Here is a 16,048-nt window from a genome sequence, read left to right on the forward strand (position 1 = left end):
TTCTTGGAGCTTCTACACGTTGAATAGGAGATTCTGAACTGGTTAATAATGTCAGATGAGGCCATTCGTTTGGGTATGTAAACGAAGAGAACTACAGGTTCTGGGCTGCACACACCCCTCGTGAATTGCTGGAGCGTCCTATGCGTAGTGCAAATGTGACAGTACTGGGCGCCGTTATCTCCAGGTGCATTCTTAGTCCGTAATTTTTTGAAAATGGGAGCCATCATGTAACGGTATATTTTGAGGGTTGTATAGCCTCGTTGCAAAGATTTCTGCGCCATGAAGTCAATCCCCATCGTCACCAACCGTTCCACCAAGGTTGGACAACAGCCGGTACTGCGCACCATTTCATGTGAGTCCTGAACGAAATGTTTGCAGGCAGTCATTTCTCGCTTTGCGAACATCAATAGACCTACTCGTCCGCAGCTCGTGGTCTAGTGGCTAGCGTTACTGCTTCTGGATCACAGGGTCCCGGATTCGATTCCCGGCCGGGTTGGGGATTTTCTATGCCAGGGGACTGGGTGTTTGTGATGTCCTCCTCATTTCATCATCATCCTCATCATTCGTGACAGTGGCTCGATTGGACTGAGTGCCCAAAACCATGAGTGATGGTCTTGGGTGCCATTTGTTTTCATAGCAGGACCCTCTTCGTTGTCGTCTGCGCTACCCTTACAATACAGTGCTACGGTGACGGTATTATACGCCCTGTTTTGTTGCCTGCCGCGCGGGATTAGCCGCGCGGTCTGGGGCGCTGCAGTCATGGACTGTGCGACTGGTCCCGGCGGAGGTTCGAGTCCTCCCTCGGGCATGGGTGTGTGTGTGTTTGTCCTTTGGATAATTTAGGTTGATGACCTGATGACCTTAGCAGTTAAGTCCCATAAGATTTCACACACACTTGAACATTATTTTTGTTTTGTTGCCCTTCATGGCAAGTCATTCTAGCCTTATATTTCAGAAAGATGGTGCCCGTCCGCATACGGCTAGAATTTCTACTGCTTGTCTTCGTGATGACCAAGTCCTGCCTTGGCTAGCAAGGTCGATGGATCTCTCCCCAACTGAGAACTTTAGGGGCGTTACGGGCAGCCCCCCCTCCTCTCCCCCTCCCAAACATCTAGGAATTCCGAAGACCTAAAGAGCTACTTGGACCAGGATATGGCATGATATCGATCAGGAGGACGTCCAACATCGCTACCAATCAGTCCCAAGCCAACTAACTGCTTGCGTAAGGGCAAGAGTGGACCAACGTATTACTGGCTTGCTCAATTTCTGAGTCTATTTCTTCTCAATAAACCACTCACTTTTTCTGAAATTGTTTTCATTTGTTTATCTGTACACGTACATCACGTCTACCGATTTCCGTCCTATTTGGACAATTCGTTCGTGGAGCGTCATTTTTTTCCTTACAGTCTATATATTCAAATTCCTCATCCAAAACTGTTTCATATAACGTTCTAAATAGGGTTCCTCGTAATAGTATGTGTCCATCTTCAAACGTCTGCAAGATCAGTTCTGCCAGCAACACCTTGACTCTCTCCTGCCAGTCAAACGCACATGCAGTAGTTCGTTATTCCCTGTTTTGCATAAGTACGATATTGTCTGTTAGTTCTATTTGGTACGCTCCCAGTACACTTCAGAAATATTAAAGGATGGGTGTAACACGAATATTTTGTAGACAATCTCTTTCGTACAATGATTGCATTTTCCTAGTATTATACCAATGCACAGGATTCTGCTGTGGCTTTACCGGCGACTAAATCTACACTATCCTTTCATTTCATGCACATACAAATTGTTACTCCCACGTACCTGCGTGATTTCACTGACTGATTTTATAGCAGGATGCTAAAATTGGTTTCTTTTTGTGATGTGCACAGATTTACATTTCTGAACATTTATGGCTAGTTGCCAATCTTTGTATCACTTTGTAACCATAGCAGGATCCGACTGAATGATTATGCAGCTTTTTGGAGATAGTATTTAATTAGAGAAAATAATGTAATTTACGGAAAGTCTGGGGTTACTACACTACTGGCCATTAAAATTGCTACACCACGAAGATGACGTGCTACAGACCCGAAATTTAACCGACAGGAACAGGATGCTGTGATATGCAAATGATTAGCTTTTCAGAGCATTCACACAAGGTTGGCGCCGGTAGCGACACCTACAACGTGCTGACATGAGGAAAGTTTCCAACCGATTTCTCATACACAAACACCAGGTGACCGGCGTTTCCTTGTGAAACGTTGTTGTGATGCCTCATGTAAGGAGGAGAAATGCGTACCATCACGTTTCGGACTTTGATAAAGGTCGGATTGTGCCTATCGCGATTGCGGTTTATCGTATCGCGACATTGCTGCTCGAATTGGTCGAGATCCAATGACTGTTAGCAGAATATGGAATCGGTGGGTTCAGGAGGGTAATACATAACGCCGTGCTGGATCCCAACGGCCTCGTACCACTAGCAGTCGAGATGACAGGCATCTTATCCGCATGGCTGTAACGGATAGTGCAGCCACGTCTCGATCCCTGAGTCAACAGATGGGGAGGTTTGCAAGACAACAACCATCTGTACGAGCAGTTCGACGACGTTTACAGCAGCATGGACTATCAGCTCCGAGACCATGGCTGCAGTTAGCCTTCACGCTGCATGAAAGACAGGAGGGCCTGAGATGGTGTACTCAACGACGAACCTGGGTGCACGAATGGGAAAACGTCATTTTTTCGGATGAATCCAGTGTTTGGCGACATCACCGTGAACGCACATTGTAAGCTTGTATTCGTCATCACCATACGTGATGGTATGGGGTGCCATAGGTTACACGTCTCGGTCACCTCTTGTTCGCATTGACGGCACTTTGAACAGTTGACGTTACATTTCAGATGTGTTACGACCCGAGGCTCTACCCTTCATTCGATCCCTGCGAAACCCTGCATTTCAGCAGGCTAATGCACGACCGCATGTTTCAGGTCCGGTACGGGCCTTTCTGGGTACAGACAATGTTCGACTGCTGCCATGGCCAGCACATTCTCCTCTCACCAATTTAAAACGTCTGGTCAATGGTGGCCGAGCAACTGGGTCCTCACAACACGCCAGTCACTACTCTTGATGAACTGTGGTATCGTGTTGAAGCTGCATGGGCAGCTGTACCTGTACACGCCATCCAAGCTCTGTTTGACTCAATGCCTAGGCGTATCAAGGCCGTTATTATGGGCAGAGGTGGTTTTTCTGGGTACTGATTTCTCAGGATCTATGTATCCAAATTGCGTGGAAATGTAATCACATGTCGCCGGCTGGAGTGGCCGAGCGGTTCTAGGCGCTACAGTCTGGAACCGCGCGACAGCTACGGTCGCAGGTTCGAATCCTGCCTCGGGCATGGGTGTGTGTGATGTCCTTAGGGTAGTTAGGTTTAAGTAGTGCTAAGTTCTAGGGGACTGATGACCTCAGAAGTTAAGTCCCATAGTGCTCAGAGCCATTTGAACCATTTGTAATCACATGTCAGTTCTAGTATAATATATTTGTCCAATGAATACCCATCTATCATCTGCGTTTCTTCTTGGTGTAGCAATTTTAATAGCCAGTAGTGAATTAATATTGTGTGGAGACCCATTGGTACACTAAATGAACGGTAATGATCCTAGAACACTTTTCGGGGCCTTGCGGAGGAGAGATGTAGATTTAGATGATGCTGATGTAGATATTCTACTGTTACTGGACATTGGGGGTCAAAGGCATCGTCAGATGCAGTATCCCCTCTTCAGCTTGCATGCCCACCTGAACTAGTGCACCGCATACGTCATTCAGTGGGTAGGTACCAGGCACCGGAAGTAGAGTGAGGTCCCTGAGGCCCTGTACGCAGCCGAGCCCGTCAGCAGACTCCTGCCGCGGCTGGGTAAACCCGGGAGGGCAGCGCCTCCAGCAGACCGAGAAGCGGCAGACCAGCAAGGCCAGGGTTCCGTACTCTCCACTCCCCACTCCTCCCACGTCGTGCCGGCGGAGAAAGCTGCCAGGTAGGAACGAGCGCCGAGGGGAAGAGGTAGGGGGAGAACGTCCCAGCCATCAAGGCCCGCACAGAGCGTCTTCCGAGCAGTCCCAGCCCGGCAGTCCAGCGCGTTGCTGCACTCACGCCCTCAGCACCAGTCCAAGGCACGGCGAGCACACCAACACCTCAAAGGTACGTGTTTCCACCAGTGGCAAGGCCCGTACCTGCCCAGCCACTCAGTACAGGAAAATCCGATACGAATACCAGAGATCCGCCACACTGTCTTACAACGCTCCACGTTTCAAACGCAAACTCACCATCAGGCACTATACCACAAAGTACTTCAACAGAAGGTAAGGTAAGAAGTGTGCTTGGAGGACGATCAGGTAGCACAGATTCATTTGCGGAAGCCACAGATCAAAGGGGTCCATTGTGTTTCGTGATCTATGGACAGAAAAGGGCGCTAAGACGTAACAGTAATTGAGACTCTTGCTGGATTTGTGAATGGGCTAAGCAATCTAAATCTACATAAATTCTCCACAAGCCACTGGGGAATACCTGGTGCAGGGTACTTCGTACCAATGTTATCGATAATTCTTTCGATACATGACTACCTACATGTCTCTGTAGATGCCGTAAGCTCTGGTATCTTATTCCCACGATCTCTAGAGGATGTGTGCGACGGTCGCTCAATTTTCTTCGAAAAGTAGATGTCTAGATTTATACTTTAATTTATCCATATTGAATGTAAATGGTTTCGGTCAGCAAATGTATTATAAATTTTTTGAAATATTTTTTTACTGCTTCAGTCACTTTTTACTAATATTTATTATCAAGCAGCGTTTCAGCAGCATGATTCCATCATCAGGTGCATTACAGTTACATAATATAATACATTAATCTCAGATGTGATGGGGTTTGTTAGCTGACTGTGCCAGTGAGTTTATGTTTCGTAATTTAACCCTGTAGAGATATATACCTTTATCTTACCGTTAACTTACGAACAGTTGTATGTTTAAAATATTTCATTAATGTCTTTACTTAGTGTTCAAGCTTTAGTGAGAACTATACGTCTTCTTTCTTCTAAGGATTGTTATTTAAGTTCCCCAAGCATTTCTGTTGCACTGCTGTATGAGTCATATAGGCTTGCTACGATGCAAACGGCGCGTCTATCAATTCGTCCGATCTCTGTTGTCATGCCAACTTGATGAGGACTCGAATACTTGTACAATACTTTACAGGAAGTTGCAGTAGTATCTTGTACGGTACTTCCTTTGCAGAAGCGTCTCGTCTTCCCAGAGCCTTCCAACAAATGCAAATCTTCTCTGTCTCTTCCCTAACACAAATTTTCTGCGATCGTCCCATTTCATACCGCCTGAAAACTTACATGATGTGATGTGCTCAAGATGTTCTTCATTTATCTCGTAGTTGGATTCCATCGGGCTCTTTCTCTTTGTTAGAGATATTGCCTTACACCAAATACTTGCACTGTGGGTCTTAATTCCTCATGTTGGCAGATGCCACCGATCAAGGTGGTTCGCTTGTTGTGATAAGGGAGTTCGAATTCCCAATTGATAGGATGGCACCCACAAAAATTTCTCAGGATATTCAGCGATATTTCCTGAGTATTTTGTTATACGTGTCTCGTGGCCTCCGGTGCTCGTTACAGTGTAGTTACATCTTGTTTGCTTTCTTATTCCTATTGTTTTTGTATCTGTACTGCACTGAAACTTGGTGTCGACAACAGTAATGCCCACTTTACTCTTCTCCTTCAAGCTTTCAGTCGGTATTGCTCGGTTCTGTCTCGGAGTTGTCTTCCTGCCAGCATTAGTTGTACGCTGACTGTGAAACACTGCAGCATGGTGATGTTTTCTGATGAAGATTTGGCCGATGTGCACCTCTGTGGATTAACTAACTACAGTGGACATCTGGCACAATGACCCTACGCTGAGCTGCTGCCGCACCAATAGCAACAACATCGTGGTGGTTTGGCACCTGATGGTTTTTGCGTTACCGAGTATTTTCTGTTGTGCGTCTTCGTGATTCCACATTACAGGCTTTTTCACAATTGTTAAGTATTTATCATAGAAACCAAAATAATTGTGGCAACTTTATTAGCCATCTAAATCATTAATCAACACGAGTGTGAAGGCGTGTGTAGACATGTTGAAATAATACAAATAAAAGAAAACTTTTCACCTATCAATTGACAGGCCAACTGGAGCATTAGAGCACATTTGAACAACTAATTTCCTCCTTTCCAAATCACTTAATGTATCAAACTATTGATGCGAAATGTGTGCGATTGTATTCTGCCACACAATACACAGTGTGCTCATTATTGTAAAAATGGACATTGCAAAACATTACAGTTACATTCCTGGGTTACCTGTATAAAGCCTTTCGATATCACGTGAAAAAGTTATTTTCTTTAAAGAATCCTTTCTTTAAAAACTCAAATATACAGTATTCACGTTCCACAAAAAATTTAATCTGCAGTTCGTGGTGAACCGGCTTTCAGCTTTCTAGGCCACCCTTAGACAACTTAAAAAGCCGAAAGCCGGTTCACAACGACCTATGGTATAAATATTGTTGTGGATCATCAGATATGTTTATTTCATATTTTAATATGTCTACGTTCGTTCAAGTACCGACGGAATATTCCGAAAATGTTAATACGTTATTTACAAGAGGTATATAGATTTGAGGATGACATTGCTTCGTTAGAAAAACTGTCCTGCTAATTGACAGGTTTCCGGAGTGACTTTATGAGACACGGAAAAAAGTGTTAGCGTTCTGTTGTGGCAGTTCGTATTTGAGGACTGCTAATTCAGCAGCTGACAATTTGGTCTAGCAATCAGGAGACTAGGTCAACCTATCATTCAGATTTTTCCTAGATGGTTCTTCATAGAAGTTCATTGTTTTTCTAACATCACTTCTGCTATTATAATCCATCCTTGATTCATCGAACGATCTAGATAATTGACAGCAGAGGTTGTATGGTCTAATTCAATATAATCACGGACGGAGCGCAAACTCAGAGGGACGAACAGGGTTGAGGAAATTGGCCGATGTCTTGTTAAGACAATGATCCGGGATATAGCCTGAGATGGTTTATGGAAATCATGGGATACCAAAAGTCTGCTCGTTCTGCACATGAATCGAGTATCTTAAGTGTAACAACCTTACTCTTATGCCACTGTAGTATCTGTCGTTTCTCCTTTACATTTCTACTTATCTTCTAAAATGTTCTTATAAAAATAGTGGAGTCTCATCCACTTGTACAATCTCCTTTCGCTCATTCGGCTACCGTCTTGATTCTCCTCTGTGTGTAGGTATACACATCAACTGCTTGCGTCACTATTGGTGGATACTTTAACACTCGTTCGGATCAGGCAACATTGTGATTTACGAGAGGAATACACATTAGTCTCCTCGGATTCCAGCAAGTCTGATTGGTAGTGATAGTCAGTGCATTTGTATGGAGGAGTGAAGAACTCGTGTTTTAATGAAAGCACAAAATGTTACAGGTCAAATTTCAGTGCATGACTTCAATTCTGCCTCTTTTATATTTTCTTTGTCAGTTAGTGATCGAGAGGCCTTTACCAGTGCGAACGCTATAAGTACTGCTGCATCTCACTCGGTAACATCCAAGACATTTGATCTTCAGCTCATTATGCGACATTCAGTTGTCTGTAGCGTCAGAAGATACGAACCACTACTAGAATTGTCGAGAACACTAAGTATAGGTCGTGGCCTTCTTTAATAGACGTGGTTAAGTAAATCAAGGAGAATCTAGGCGCGGTGGACTGGCTCATGTCTGAACCTAGTTCCCTGTGATTACTAGACCATTGTAGTAACGAGTAATTCACAGCAGACCTTTTTTTAACCTCTGAGCACTGATTGCTTCTGCAAATACAGGGTGTTTCGCTGTTCCCATTACAGGCTTCTAGGTGGGGACTTAGTAGATAAAGTTATGATAAGGTACCCACATCTGGAAAGGTACCGTTTGGATGCAAGGTAAGTTTCAACAACGAATCAATTTCAAATCTTCCACTTCAAGGTACGCTCACAGTGGAGACAGTAAAATCTGACCTGAGTGCTCTTCAGGAGGCCGCAGCATGGGCAAAGTTCCGAGCACATATCTTCCACGTGACAAAGGATGTCCCCTTCAAATGAAGAGTGCGGGGCGTCCATGGAGCACCACGCTCAACCCTCCTAGCTGTGAATGTACCACTTCCTAACCGCCGTTGTTGTAGTCGGCAGAAAATAGCGTGTGATGCGTGCGTACCGTAAGGCGGGATATTTGTAAGTGATACGACCATCAAACTGATTTTATACCCAAATTGTACATTTCCGGACAGAGTTACTTATCAGTATTTACCTTCTACACTTCTCTCCAATACTAAGTTGTCGATCTCTTGATGTCTTAGAATGTGTCCTGTCGACTTCCAGTCAGGTTGTGCCACAAATTCCTCTTCTCCCTGATTCTGTTCAGTACCTCCTCATTAGTTACATCTTCTACTCACTTACTCTTCAGCATTCTTCTTAGCACCACATTTCAAAAACTTGTTTTCTATTCTTGTCTAAACTCTTTATCATCCACGTTTCACTTCTATACATAACTACACTCCATGCAAACACTTTCAGGAAAGACTTCTTAACAATTAAATCTATATTCGACGTTAACAAATTTCTTTTCTTCACAATCGCTTTTCTTGCCAGTCTGCATTATATATATCCTCTCTACTACGGCCATTATCAAATATAACAAACTTTGTTGATGTTCATCTTACATCCTCCTTTCCGTTTGATGTATCAACTGGTTTATTAAGAGTTAGGCTATAGCCATGGCCTATACGTGAAGTTAATGCCCTTCCTACCTTGAAAACAATTAATTACGATTCACCTCTACCATGACATGGAAGTAATTCAAAATCTCTTCATTTGTTTAAACATGCTAAGTGATATTGTTGCAAATATCTGAAAAATGTTACTTTTACAACTACAGGGAGCTCCACTTATGCCAGTTCATTGAACGTTATTAATAATAGGAAATAGTTATCTGGGATCTTTACATCGAATTCAGCTGGAAACAGTCATAGCATTAAAAATATTGTGATCTTTTTATAAAACCAGATCACTGTTTTATCGGGACACCCTTCTGTATATATATGTTTCAGTTTCCACGTACAATAACTATTAAATGTGTCAGTCACCACGTAAAGCCTCGCATTTAGAGCGCACATTTCGCGATATCATTCACAGCTTTCTAGTTACGCGGTCGCGTGATGACAACTTGTGAAACGGCCCGCCAGTGGGAGACTTGAATGCGAGAGTGCGAAAGGAGCACTTTCACCGCGCACTGCTTTGCTAACCGAACACACCGGCACCCGGCGTTTATTTGCTAACACAGATATCGTGACGCCGCCACGTTCTTCCTGCAAAACACTAACGTAGCCACAATTAGCTAATTTTACTGAGCTTCTTGTGAGTTAGGGAAACTGCGGTGCCCCATGCCTACCAAAGATCCGTATCTAATCATCCCGTCGTCGACTGGACTAGAACCTTAATCATCCTCCTTTCCGATCAAGAAAAACCAAATATTTGCTACTGCATTTGAGGGTTAGGGGGGGGGGGGGGGAATATGCTCATTCACGAACAGTGTGACTGAAAGTCTTTCTATGTAGGCCTACCCTCTTCGTAGATGTTCTGTGCACTGGGCTCGTTCAAAATAAGCCGTGTTTTGCTGTTGTTGTTAATGTGCAAGATCCGGGAAATGACGACTGTGATTAAAGGAAGTTACCACTGATAATATAATTACCATCACTATTATCAGACCTATTAATTTTAGTTCCTGCAATACTTCTAGGTACTTGTAATTGGGACACTGATGTGCAGTCAGCATTTGAAATCCTATATTATTTTGTGGCACAATATTCCTCTCAAGTTAATCGAAGACGTGAAAAAAGTTGATATATTCTTAACTTCTTGACTAAAGGATTCACAGTTTATATATACTGTTTAGAGAACATCATATTCTGCTTGCAGGAATATATCTTTATTAAGTACTATTCCCATTTTAACAATGTCCAAACAATATACGACCGTAGAGAGGGGATGTAATGGAGGAAACATGAAACAATTTGAAAAGTGACCTCAGAAATACTCTAAAATATTGATAAATGACTATATCTATACAAGACCCCTTGTGTCATTGTTTATTGTTATTTTGGCTGGACCGGTATATGGCCACATGCCCGTCTCCAGAGATCGTATGGAAGATACACTCAAACATATACAAAATACTGTATGCTGTGGAACGTGTTCACAGTTTTGCGTTAAGTACTACAGTATTTACTGATTTCTTATTGTGATCTCAAAGAAATTTAGCAGGCTTTCCTTTTTTGAAGTTTAATTTTCACCGAGCTTTCAGCACCTGTTCGTGTAACAGGCATTACCAGTGTCTTTGACGACAAAATACATCGCTGGTAGTATAAAGCAAACAAAATACCGGTCATACCAAAATAAAAATAAACGCTATAACGGGCAGCCTTGCATACATATGTGTGTCATTCATCAACTTCAGCAAGTCTCTAGGACACCGTGAATACAAACCATTGTAAAATATATATTTACGTTTCGTGATTACACTCCCATTTCACTAATAACATTTCCATACCGAAATTGCCAAGTATTATGTTTTCAGAATGAGATTTACACTCTGCAGCGGAGTGTGCGCTGATATGAAACTTCCTGGTAGATTAAAACTGTGCGCCCGACCGAGACTCGAACTCGGGACCTTTGCCTTTCGCGGGCAAGTGCTCTACCATCTGAGCTACCGAAGCACGACTCACGGTCGCTACTCACAGCTTTACTTCTGCCAGTATCTCGTCTCCTACCTTCCAAACTTTGCAGAAGCTCTCCTGTTTTATTTTTCGTAAACAGTTGTTAATGTCTTCACTATAGTACCTAAATAAATTCAAGCAATACATCTAATATGGTTTACGTATTTGCAAAACGTGGATGCTAATTTGAAATCATTTTGATAAAGGGTATTTCGTAACTACAGTTAATTGTATTTAAAATGCTGATAATGAAATCGGTATTCGAGTGTAGAACTCATGGTCAGTGCGTATGTTATGTATCTCTGAGTCAATGACATGCTTGTTACTCAATTCCTTATAATGTAGAAATTGATGGTCATCTAAGAGTACACTAGTTGTTGTGTACGTTACTGCTGTCAAAACTTAAACGGTGACGTTCCTTGGTCAAGTTGGAGACAATTGTCAAATGATGTGTTTAAAAGACGTGACTTAAGAAGTATTTACAAGGTGCGGAGCACTAAGTATTCAAGAGTTTTAATTTGAAAGCCGTTATAATCAGTAAGTGGTAGACGAAAATAGTCACAATATTGCTGAAACATCTTTTCCTACTGCATATGCAATGCAGGAATCTGGAAGGCCCCGGTGATGTATACTCAGCACTAATTTTGCACTTAAGTACAGAAAATAATAAAGAGTAACTGACTATGTAACAGCGAAACTTAAACGAATTGTATATGAAGCTGCAATCACAGCGAAAATTTTTACAAGACGCAAGTGCACTGGGCCTTGAAGTCGTGCAGTATTCCTGAAAAATGCAACTTGTACTTCCCGCTATAAGGAAAGATGAGGCGTTCGTCATCTTACCTGTTTCTATAGATTTTAATTCTTACAATAAACAAGCAGTCGTCGTCTGGGTCTCTTCTTTTACTACTGACTACTGGTTTCATCTTCGTGTCTGGCACCAAAACGTGCAGTTTGTCAACTAACGTATAATAGGGGTAGGTTTTGTTTTACCTCTCAGTTTGTACTTCACACTTCACTCCCCAAGACCTTCCTGTTCCTAGTGCTTCATCGAAAATTCTTTTGTCCCTTTTATTCGATCATTTTTCAGTTACAGTGCTAACTTTTTATTTCTTATCTTATTTCCTTTTTGTGTGATGAATTAGTTCTCTACATCTTTCAAGACGTGTTGAGAAATCCATTTTTGTAGGCTACATACAATTTCTGAACTTGGTCTTGAAGATGTACGCTTTTTTCGATATAGGAGAGACAGAATAGGCATAGAATTTTGATTTAGGGTAGTTGTCAGCTGAATCCTTCTCATTATACCACATCTCGGGGAGGAAACTGATAATATGTTTGTGTCTGAAAAACATCTCAGCTTTTGGCTTCAATAATGCTAATGAGCATTATAACGCTACGCTAGCCATTGCGATGACGGTCAGTAACAGATAGTCGAAACTGTGGGGCCGTGTGGTATCAGGAAACAGAACATTGTGCTTTGTGCGAAGAAACAGTAAGATCGTAAAACTCATTCAGTGTTGAAAGGACAGCTGCATGATTAAAATGCTACCTCAATATTCGAATAATGGTTCGTGTCAGTGAGACGGCGCATAGGTGAAAACACTGGACTCTGACCATTATGAGTTAAGTCTTGGGTCGTTTTACTCAATTGTTTCAAAGAAAAGCTAGGATTTTCTTTCTAAAACGATATGGTCGATGTGTCTGCCTAACGTCACCGAAGCTTGTGTTCCATCTTTAACGATCTTATCATTGGCGTGTCATTCGTTCGTCTGTTTAGCTGGACAAAAATAGAGGAAAGAGGGGCCTGTGTTATTTTTAAGGACCCATTCCGATTTTCCGAAGTGATCTAGAGTAACCACGATTTGGTTTCCACAGAGATCTTGAGACAGTCGTTTCGCTCTGTTCATCTATAAGATGTAGAGTGCCGCAAACATCGGGGCCCAGATTGATGTCGTGTTCCCTGACTTCAGGAAGGGATTTGTTGCAGTTGTGCACTGCCTTTCAGTGAAAAAAAAAAATAAAAAATAAAACGGGGCTACCGAGCATCGCACCAGATTTATGACTGTGTTCAAGGTATTCTTGAAGATAGAACTCAATACGTCACTCTCAATACAACAAAATCGGTACATGTTTAGGTAGTTTCAAGAGTACCGCAAGGACGTATAAGTGGACCTTTCCTGTTTACAATGTGTGTAAATGATCCAATGGATAACGTCGGAAGTTGTATGAGACTGTTTGCAGATGATGAGGTTGGCTTTCGAAAAACTTGTTTTGCGCTGGCCGGGGTGGCCGAGCGCTTCTAGGCGCTACAGTCTGGAACCGCGCGACCGCTACGGTTGCAGGTTCGAATCCTGCCTCGGGCATGGAAGTGTGTGATGTCATTAGGTTAGTTAGGTTTAAGTAATTCTAAGTTCTAGGGGACTGATGACCACAGAAGTTAAGTCCCATAGTGCTCAGAACCATTTGAACCATTTGAACTTGTTTTGCCGATTGTTGAGTGTTGCCCATCAGCCTGGGACACTTACCAAGTTGGATTAATAGAAGGCATAGACAAGAACCCACGAAGTGCGGCACGTTTCATCACTTGATAGTAGAGTCGGCGAGGGAACGTTACGATGTTTAGGAAACTCCAGTGGTAAGCGCTGTAAGAGGCGTTATGTACCACAGAGAGTTTTATTATTAAAATTCCTAGACATTAGGTTTCAGAAAGAATCAGACAACACATTACTTCTCCCACATACGTCTCGCGAAATGACCACAGTGAGAAAATTCGAGAAAGTAGAGCGTATAAGGAGATTTACCAACAATCGTTCTTCCCAAGCGCTATCTGCGAACGGAACAGGGAAGGGGCGATAAGGTAACGGTACCAGAAGTACCCGCCCCCACACAACGTCAGATGTCTTGCGGAGGAGAAATATAGATGTGGAAGCAGTCCAGGACTTCACTTTTTCTGAACACGAGTACACTATGTCGGCTACTGCGCACATTGTTGATTCTTTCCAACCGAAAGAGCTCCACCACATTGCCTCCGCTGGAGATTAAACGTGAGACTGCAAGTTGCTTGTTACAGTGACTAGAAATCTATTGTGGTTAGCCCAGCTTATTTTTTTAATGCATTTTCCACTTTCTGTTCCAGGCGAAATCTGTAAAAACAATGTTAATGTCGATTCCTTGATCTCCAATTTGTCGACGGGGAGATATAAGGTGTTTACGTAATAGGTTGGACGTTGTATGGCAAATAAGAGCAATCTTTTGTACTTAATGATCAAGCATGTCAATTCTGGAGTTAAATTTTTTCCTTCACTGAGGAAGTAGTTTAAACGTAGGGTTTACAAGCTCCCTTCCTTGACTATTGACAGCAGCTACTGGTGAATGCAGGACGCAACCAAGGTACACTGTACTTGCAGATACTAGCAGATACGCTCAGATGCAAACCTAAAGGTCACACGACGCCTTTGCTGTTCGATACTCGCTTGATCCGAAGGTCGTCTCCCGCACGGAAGCTAGGCACTTACTACTGTGTAATCGATATTTTAGCTGAAGTATGGGACGATGAGAAATAGACCTTAGCGTTCTATTGACATCAAGGAGGCAGTTCTGTATACGATGCATTTAGTGTCGAGGATAAACTGAGGGTGGGGTAGGAGATTTACGGAGACTGAGGATGAGGTTGCTGCCTAACTGTCGAATACCCATCCTGGCTTCCGTACGATTATTTGAGTAAAGCTAAATCAGAACGGCCAAACAAATTCTCGATATCCTCTTGTCATGAAGTCCAGTTCAGAATGGTACTTGGATTTGCACAATTCTGTTATAAGACGGAAAATCTAGAAGTAAGCTACACATTCTTGCGGCGGGCCAAGTAACTTTTATTGAATGCTGCACTGCATTTCAAAATGACACACATATACACTACTGGCCATTAAAATTGCTACTCCAAGAAGAATCCCAGATAATAAACGGGTATTCATTGGACAAATATATTACACTAGAACTGACATGTGATTACATTTTCACACAATTTGGGTGCATAGATCCTGAGAAATCAGTATCCAGAACAGCCACCTCTGGCCGTAATAACGGCCTTGATACGCCAGGGCATTGAGTCAAATAGAGCTTGGATGTCGTGTACAGGTACAGCTGCCCATGCAGCTTCAACACGATACCACAGTTCATCAAGAGTAGTGACTGGCGTATTGTGACGTGCCAGTTGCTCGGCCACCATTGACCAGAAGTTTTCAATTTGTGAGAGATCTGAAAAATGTGCTGGCCAGGGTAGCAGTCGAACATTTTCTGTATCCAGAAAGGCCCGTACACGACCTGCAACATGCGGACGTGCATTATCCTGAAAAATAACGTCCACTGTTCAAAGTACCGTTAATGCCAACGAGAGGTGACCGAGACGTGTAACCAATGGCACCCCATACCATCACGCCGGGTGACACGCCAGTACGGCGATGACGAATACGCGCCTCCAATGTGCGTTCACTGCGATGTCGCCAAACACGGATGCGACCATCATGATGCTGTAAACAGAACCTGGATTCATCCGAAAAAATGACGTTTTCCTATTCATGCACCTAGGTTCGTCTTTGAGTACACCATCGCAGGCGCACCTGTCCGTGATGCAGTGTCAAGGGTAACCGCAGCCATGGTCTCCCAGCTGATAGTCCATGCTGCTGCAAACGTCGTCAAACTGTTCGTGCAGATGGCTGTTGTCTTGCAAACGTCCCGATCTGTTGGCTCAGGGATCGAGACGTGGCTGCACGATCCGTTACAGCCATGCGGATAAGATGCTTGTCATCTCGGTTGCTAGTGATACGAGGCCGTTGGGATCGAGCACGGCGTTCCGTATTACCCTCCTGAACCCACCGATTACATATTCTGCTAACAGTCATTGGATCTCGACCAACGCGAGCAGCAATGTCGCGATACGATAAACCACAATCGCGATAGGCTACAATCCGACCTTTATCAAAGTCCGAAACGTGATGGTACGCATTTGTCCTTCTTACACGAGGCATCACAACAACGTTTCACAAGGCAACGCCGGTCAACTGGTGTTTGTGTATGAGAAATCGGTTGGAAACTTTCCTCATGTCAGCACATTGTAGGTGTCGCCACCAGCGCCAACCTTGTGTGAATGCCGCGCGACCGCTAAGGTCGCAGGTTCGATTCCTGCCTCGGGCATGGATCTGTGTGATGTCCTTAGGT

General features: G+C 43.3%; 1 protein-coding gene across 2 annotated transcripts in view; it reads left to right on the plus strand.

Annotated features, from left to right (window-relative positions):
- The first annotated feature begins 4,046 nt into the window (after positions 1–4,046).
- The window catches only part of LOC124711205 (alpha-tocopherol transfer protein-like), a 128,475-nt gene continuing 116,473 nt past the window's right edge, over positions 4,047–16,048 (plus strand). The window contains exon 1 of one of the 2 annotated variants that reach the window (XM_047241149.1): positions 4,047–4,175. The gene's annotated coding sequence lies outside the window, so the exon portion shown is untranslated. The remainder of the gene's footprint in view (positions 4,176–16,048) is intronic. The other variant, XM_047241148.1, reaches the window with a different exon arrangement.

The sequence above is a fragment of the Schistocerca piceifrons genome, chromosome 8, assembly GCF_021461385.2.
Source record: "Schistocerca piceifrons isolate TAMUIC-IGC-003096 chromosome 8, iqSchPice1.1, whole genome shotgun sequence".
Taxonomy (NCBI): domain Eukaryota; kingdom Metazoa; phylum Arthropoda; class Insecta; order Orthoptera; family Acrididae; genus Schistocerca; species Schistocerca piceifrons.